The sequence below is a fragment of the Zootermopsis nevadensis genome, unplaced genomic scaffold (genome assembly GCF_977971745.1).
Source record: "Zootermopsis nevadensis isolate Lab colony 2312 unplaced genomic scaffold, Znev_1.0 Znev_ptg000238l, whole genome shotgun sequence".
In the NCBI taxonomy this organism is placed as follows: domain Eukaryota; kingdom Metazoa; phylum Arthropoda; class Insecta; order Blattodea; family Termopsidae; genus Zootermopsis; species Zootermopsis nevadensis.
In genome coordinates this window covers 167,718-175,000 of record NW_028259366.1, presented here as the reverse complement: position 1 = coordinate 175,000, position 7,283 = coordinate 167,718, and the positions used below count along the sequence as shown (strand labels likewise).

Genomic DNA, 7,283 nt, shown 5'->3' with positions numbered 1-7,283 from the left:
AGATTCGAGCAGAGCTTCGGGTAGGATGCTACTGCTAGTCCCGTAGGACAGGTAGTTGTTATTTTTCGAGGGGGAGCTGCCCCCAGAACAGCGGCACGGTCAGACCGCGCTCCCCTCTCGTTCAAGCGCCGCCGAAACGGCCTTGCGTGGGCAGATAAAGTGGCTTTAAGCCCAGTGCTCGCGGTCGCGCGGGTTGTCCTTGGATCCCTGAGGATCCTCGGAGCCCGCGTGCCGCCGGCACCCACTCACCATCTTTCGCTCCTACTTCCCACCTCGAGGCGGGACGGTCTTGCCGTCCCCCTCCGGGGGATTACTTCGCCGACCTGGACACCTCAGGCCGACGACGTTATCTCCGAGATCCGGCCGCTGCCAGGAAGAGCCGGTCCAATCACAGGCGAGATTACGCCTTCCGCAGAGCCCCGTTCATCTGGTTCATTCTTAATGCCTTCCTTTTATTAATTTTTGATGCGTCTTCCCCTCATTCGGGGGGAGACGGTGCGACTTTCGCCGACCGGTCCCCCCTCAGGTTGACGTCATCTATTTTTCAGTCATCAGTAGTGGTCACATATTATGATGCGTCTTCCCCCTCATGCGGGGGGAGTCGGTGCGACTTTCGCCGACCGGTCCCCCCTCAGGTTGACGTCATCTATTTTTCAGTCATCAGTAGAGGTTGTATTATCATGAATGACCAGACACGGGTACTTCCACGAGAAGGCGGTCCACTCGCAAGCGAGATTACGCACTCCCCCAGAGCCAGCAACCGTCCTCGGTTTCTTAATGCCTTCCTTCTCTGTTCGGTCACTCTCGGTGCCGTTAATGATCCTTCCGCAGGTTCACCTACGGAAACCTTGTTACGACTTTTACTTCCTCTAAATGATCAAGTTCGGGCATCTTCCCGGTGGAATCGAAGGGCCGAAACCCCGCGCCCACCGGTCCGAAGACCTCACTAAATCATTCAATCGGTAGTAGCGACGGGCGGTGTGTACAAAGGGCAGGGACGTAATCAACGCGAGCTTATGACTCGCGCTTACTGGGAATTCCTCGTTCATGGGGAACAATTGCAAGCCCCAATCCCTAGCACGAAGGAGGTTCAGCGGGTTACCCGGACCTTTCGGCCAGGGAGGACACGCTGATTCCTTCAGTGTAGCGCGCGTGCGGCCCAGAACATCTAAGGGCATCACAGACCTGTTATTGCTCAATCTCGTGCGGCTAGAAGCCGCCTGTCCCTCTAAGAAGATTAGGAGTCGCCGGTAGCACAGAGGATACCGGATGCGACTATTTAGCAGGCTAGAGTCTCGTTCGTTATCGGAATTAACCAGACAAATCGCTCCACCAACTAAGAACGGCCATGCACCACCACCCACCGAATCAAGAAAGAGCTCTCAATCTGTCAATCCTCCCGGTGTCTGGGCCTGGAGAGGTTTCCCGTGTTGAGTCAAATTAAGCCGCAGGCTCCACTCCTGGTGGTGCCCTTCCGTCAATTCCTTTAAGTTTCAGCTTTGCAACCATACTTCCCCCGGAACCCAAAAGCTTTGGTTTCCCGGAAGCCGCCCGCCGAGTCATCGGAGGAACTTCGGCGGATTGCTGGCTGGCATCGTTTATGGTTAGAACTAGGGCGGTATCTGATCGCCTTCGAACCTCTAACTTTCGTTCTTGATCAGAGAAAACATTCTTGGCAAATGCTTTCGCTTCTGTCCGTCTTGCGACGATCCAAGAATTTCACCTCTAACGTCGCAATACGAATGCCCCCGTCTGTCCCTTTTGATCATTACCTCGGGGCTTCCGAAAACCAACAAAATAGAACCGAGGTCCTATTCCATTATTCCATGCACTCGGTATTCAGGCGGCTGCTGCCTGCTTTAAGCACTCTAATTTGTTCAAAGTAAAAGTGCCGGCCCATCGTGACACTCGGTCAAGAGCACCGCGACGGGATTGTGTAGGCCCTCCCCGAGACGACCCGAGGCGTGGGAGCGTCGCCGCCCCCATCGCCCGCGGGCGCCGGCTCGGGCCACCGGCAGGACGTCCGCACGTGCGTGCCAGTTAGACACCGACGGGCGGTGAACCGGCAGCGTGGGACACAAGTCCGACTACGAGCTTTTTAACCGCAACAGCTTTAATATACGCTATTGGAGCTGGAATTACCGCGGCTGCTGGCACCAGACTTGCCCTCCAATGGATACTCGTTAAAGTCTTTAGAGTGTACTCATTCCGATTACGGGGCCTCGGATGAGTCCCGTATCGTTATTTTTCGTCACTACCTCCCCGTGCCGGGAGTGGGTAATTTGCGCGCCTGCTGCCTTCCTTGGATGTGGTAGCCGTTTCTCAGGCTCCCTCTCCGGAATCGAACCCTGATTCCCCGTTACCCGTTACAACCATGGTAGGCGCAGAGCCTACCATCGACAGTTGATAAGGCAGACATTTGAAAGATGCGTCGCCGGTTCGTAGACCGTGCGATCCGCCTCCATTTATTCAGAGTCACCAAGGCAAACGGCCGCGTGAGCGACCGATTGGTTTTGATCTAATAAAAGCGTCCCGACCGTCTCCGGTCGGGACTCGGTTGCATGTATTAGCTCTAGAATTACCACAGTTATCCAAGTAACTGTCCACCATCTAAGGAACCATAACTGATTTAATGAGCCATTCGCGGTTTCACCTTAATTTGGCTTGCACTGAGACATGCATGGCTTAATCTTTGAGACAAGCATATGACTACTGGCAGGATCAACCAGGGAACCGAAGACTCACTTGGAGCTCGTTCCTCCCCCTCCACGCGGTCCCGGATGGGTCCGGCGAGGGGGTCCAGTTCATACTTCAACGCTCGCACTCCGTGCGCCCCTGCGAGCAGGGGCCACTTCGTGCCGTTAGGGGGACGCCACGTGAGCGCCCCCAGAACCGTGGTGCCATTAGGGCACCCTTCCCTCTCTTCACTCGACATGCATAAGCGCCGAAGCGCCGTTTGGCATCGCGAGTCTAGCACGCGCCCGGACTACGAGTGAGTCGGTTGCAGTGTGTCCACGATACGCCGCCTATAGACCGTGTCCGGGGGACAGAGGGCCGCGGCATCGCGGTGGCGAAGGGTTTGCCGGGAAGGGGAACGAAGCCGGCCTTTTTCGTAAAATCGTTCCCCTGTTGCTTGCCGGGAAGGTGGACGAACCCGGTCTCTCTCGTAAAATCGTCCACCTGCTGCTTGCCGGGAAGGGGAACGAAGCCGGTCTTTTTCGTAAAATCGTTCCCCTGTTGCTTGCCGGGAAGGTGGACGAACCCGGTCTTTATCGTCAAATCGTCCACCTGCTGGTTGCCGGGAAGGGGAACGAAGCCGGCCTTTTTCGTAAAATCGTTCCCCTGTTGCTTGCCGGGAAGGAGGACGAACCCGGTCTTTATCGTCAAATCGTCCTCCTGTTGCTTGCCGGAAAGGGGAACGAAGCCGGCCTTTTTCGTAAAATCGTTCCCCTGTTGCTTGCCGGGAAGGTGGACGAACCCGGTCTCTCTCGTAAAATCGTCCACCTGCTGCTTGCCGGGAAGGGGAACGAAGCCGGTCTTTTTCGTAAAATCGTTCCCCTGTTGCTTGCCGGGAAGGTGGACGAACCCGGTCTTTATCGTCAAATCGTCCACCTGCTGCTTGCCGGGAAGGGGAACGAAGCCGGCCTTTTTCGTAAAATCGTTCCCCTGTTGCTTGCCGGGAAGGAGGACGAACCCGGTCTTTAACGTCAAATCGTCCTCCTGTTGCTTGCCGGAAAGGGGAACGAAGCCGGCCTTCTTCGTAAAATCGTTCCCCTGTTGCTTGCCGGGAAGGTGGACGAACCCGGTCTTTCTCGTAAAATCGTCCACCTGCTGCTTGCCGGGAAGGGGAACGAAGCCGGCCTTTTTCGTAAAATCGTTCCCCTGCCGGGCGGAGGACGGACCCGGGCTTTTCTTCCGTCAGTTGTGTCCTCCTGATGTATCCAGACACCACCCAAGGCTCAGGAATCGTCTTATGCGGAAAAAGGGCCAATTTATCAGCGACGCATCCGTTAGTTCAACTAGAGGAAGTGTGAAATTTTCCTACAAAATAAGGTGCCAGCGCGGCGTTTTCAGGGGAGACTCGTAACGTCTGAGCCTCAGAGAGCGCGACCCGGCCGAATGCGAGCGGCAGGTCCCCTAAAATCGGCCTACCTAACACGCACGGATGGGACTTTGAAATCTGAAGACGTGGAGGGCACGAACGGGAATATATATGCGGCAGAAGCCAGAGACACCGCCGGCAGCCTCACCGTGACCGCACGAGAAGTCGTCACTTGCGCCAATCTTGCACTCGAGTGCCGAGTCACCTACGAGCAGACCCCTGCTTCTGCCTGTCCATTGAGGGCAGCCGAGCACGCGATTCCCCAGGAGACGGACTTCTGTACACTTGTGCCCCTCTTGCCCTAAACGGGGTTCGAGCAGCGCGGGGAGAGGAATTCAGTCCCCGGCGGATGCGCGCTCGTTCTAAGTGCAGCTTCCGAGAGGCCGCCCGTGAAGGCCATCACTTGTGCCACTCTTGCACTCGGAATCGAGTGCCGACTCGAACCGGAGCCTCCGCCGGCCACTGCGTGGGTTGACGGGCGCCGACCCCGATGAAGACGGCGATCGGTGCACATGTGCCCCCCATGCCCTAAACGGGGTTCGAGCAGCGCGGGGAGAGGAATTCAGTCCCCGGCGGATGCGCGCTCGTTCTAAGTGCAGCTTCCCAGAGGCCGCCCGTTAAGGCCTTCACATGTGCCACTCTTGCACTCGTAGATGAGTGCCGACTCGAGCCCGAGTCTCCGCCGGACACCGCGCGTGATGACGTGCGCCAACCCCGATGGACACGGCGGTCGGTGCACTTGTGCTCCACTTGCCCTAAACGGTTGCAAGTAGAGCGGGCCGAGGCCAGCAGTCCCCCGGCGGATGCGCGCTGGTTCTAAGTGCAGCTTCCCAGAGGCCGCCCGTGAAGGCCGTCACGTGTGCCGCTCTTGCACTCGGAATCGAGTGCCGACTCGAACCGGAGCCTCCGCCGGCCACTGCGTGGGTTGACGGGCGCCGTCCCCGATGAAGACGGCGATCGGTGCACATGTGCCCCTCTTGCCCTAAACGGGGTTCGAGCAGCGCGGGGAGAGGTCTTCAGTCTCCCGCGGATGCACGCTGGTACTAAGGGCCGGCTCACAGAAGCCACCTGTAAAGGCCGTCACATGTGCCACTCTTGCACTCGTAGTCGAGGGCCGACTCGAGCCCGAGCCTCCGCCGGACACCGCGCGTGTTGACGTGCGCCAACCCCGATGGACACGGCGGTCGGTGCATTTGTGCCCCACTTGCACTAAACGGTTGCAAGTACACCGGGCCGAGGAAAGCATTCCCCCGCGGTTGTCCGCTGGTACTAAGTGCAGCTTCCCAGAGGCCGCCCGTGAAGGCCGTCACGTGTGCCACTCTTGCACTCGGAATCGAGTGCCGACTCGAACCGGAGCCTCCGCCGGCCACTGCGCGGGTTGACGGGCGCCGACCCCGTTGAAGACGGCGATCGGTGCACATGTGCCACTCTTGCCCTAAACGGGGATCGAGCGGCGCGGGACGAGGCCTGCAGTCCCCCGCGTTGCCCGGTGGTACTGAGGGCAATCTCCCAGAGGCCGCCCGTGAACGCCGTTACTTGTGTCACTCTTGCACTCAGTGCCCTGTGCCGACTCGAACCCGAGACTCGGCCGGTCTTCGCAGGCAACAGCGCGGGTTGACCACAAATTACACGGCGGTCGATACACTTGTGCCCCTCTTGCCCTAAACGGTCGCAAGTAGCGCGGGCCGAGGCCTGCAGTCCCTCGCTGTTGTCCGCTGGTACTAGGGGCAGCTTCCCAGAGGCCGCCCGTGAAGACCATCACTTGTGCCACTCTTGCACTCAGGCTCGAGTGCCGACTCGAACCCGAGACTCGACCAGTCTTCGCCGGCCACTGAGCGGGGTGACGGGCGCCGACCCCAAAGGACACGGCGGTCGGTGCACTTGTGCCACTCTTGCCCTAAACGGGGATCGAGCGGCGCGGGTCGAGGCCTGCAGTCCCCCGCGTTGCCCGGTGGTACTGAGGGCAATCTCCCAGAGGCCGCCCGTGAACGCCGTTACTTGTGTCACTCTTGCACTCAGTGTCCTGTGCCGACTCGAACCCGAGACTCGGCCGGTCTTCGCCGGCCACTGAGCGGGGTGACGGGCGCCGACCCCAAAGGACACGGCGGTCGGTGCACTTGTGCCACTCTTGCCCTAAACTGCCTCAGCCAACGCGGGGCGGAAGCGCGAATGGCCTGCCGGCGACAGGGTCCCCGGCGGCCGGTAGTCCAATCTCAGACTTCCCCCTGCTCGAGGAGAGCCTCGCTCGCCAAGCTCATATACTATAGTCTGGACCCCCCTTATCTCAGCATTCGTCAGTCACGGAAGAGGCAGAGCCGCGGACACCGGCGGATGGCCCCTCGGCTGCCGCCAGAAATTTTAATTAAGTTTTTCTCTTCCTTAATCATTTCCGATCATACTAAATTTTGTATATGTTAGAATACATACACATACTTACTTATATAACCGCTTTATTTAATATTTTTCTGCACTTTAGAAATTTTCGGACTTAGCCGCTGAAGCGACTCAAGTAACACGCACGGTGGGACATAGCCGCAGAACTGATTTCAAGTACCACGCACCACGGGACATAGCCGCAGAATTCGTACCGTCCAAGTAAGGCCCACCTAACACAGCGGTAATTTATTTTTAATCTATTAACGATTTTATTAAGCACAGCAAGCCCAATTTTCTTCAATTATGTGTATTTTTCTGCATTTTGGAAATTTTTTGGACTTAGCCGCTGAAGCGACTCAACTAACACGCACGGTCGGACATAGCCGCAGAACTGATTTCAAGTACCACGCACCACGGGACATAGCCGCAGAATTCGTCCCGTCCAAGTAAGGCCCACCTAACACAGCGGAAATTTATTTTTAGTCAATTAACGGCATTACTATGCACAGCAAGGCCAACTTTCTTCAATTATGAATATTTTTCTGCATTTTGGAAATTTTCGGACTTAGCCGCTGAAGCGACTCAACTAACACGCACGGTCGGACATAGCCGCAGAACTGGTTTCAAGTACCACGCACCACGGGACATAGCCGCAGAATTCGTACCGTCCAAGTAAGGCCCACCTAACACAGCGGAAATTTATTTTTAATCTATTAACGATTTTATTAAGCACAGCAAGCCCAATTTTCTTCAATTATGTGTATTTTTCTGCATTTTGGAAATTTTTTGGACTTAGCCGCTGAAG

General features: G+C 57.0%; 1 non-coding gene across 1 annotated transcript; it reads right to left on the bottom strand.

Annotated features, from left to right (window-relative positions):
* Window positions 1-814: 814 nt before the first annotated feature.
* LOC147870589 (small subunit ribosomal RNA) lies at window positions 815-2,732 on the bottom strand. Its single transcript, XR_015533325.1, has one exon. It is a non-coding gene; the product is annotated as a small subunit ribosomal RNA (ribosomal RNA).
* Between the last annotated feature and the right edge of the window lie 4,551 nt (window positions 2,733-7,283).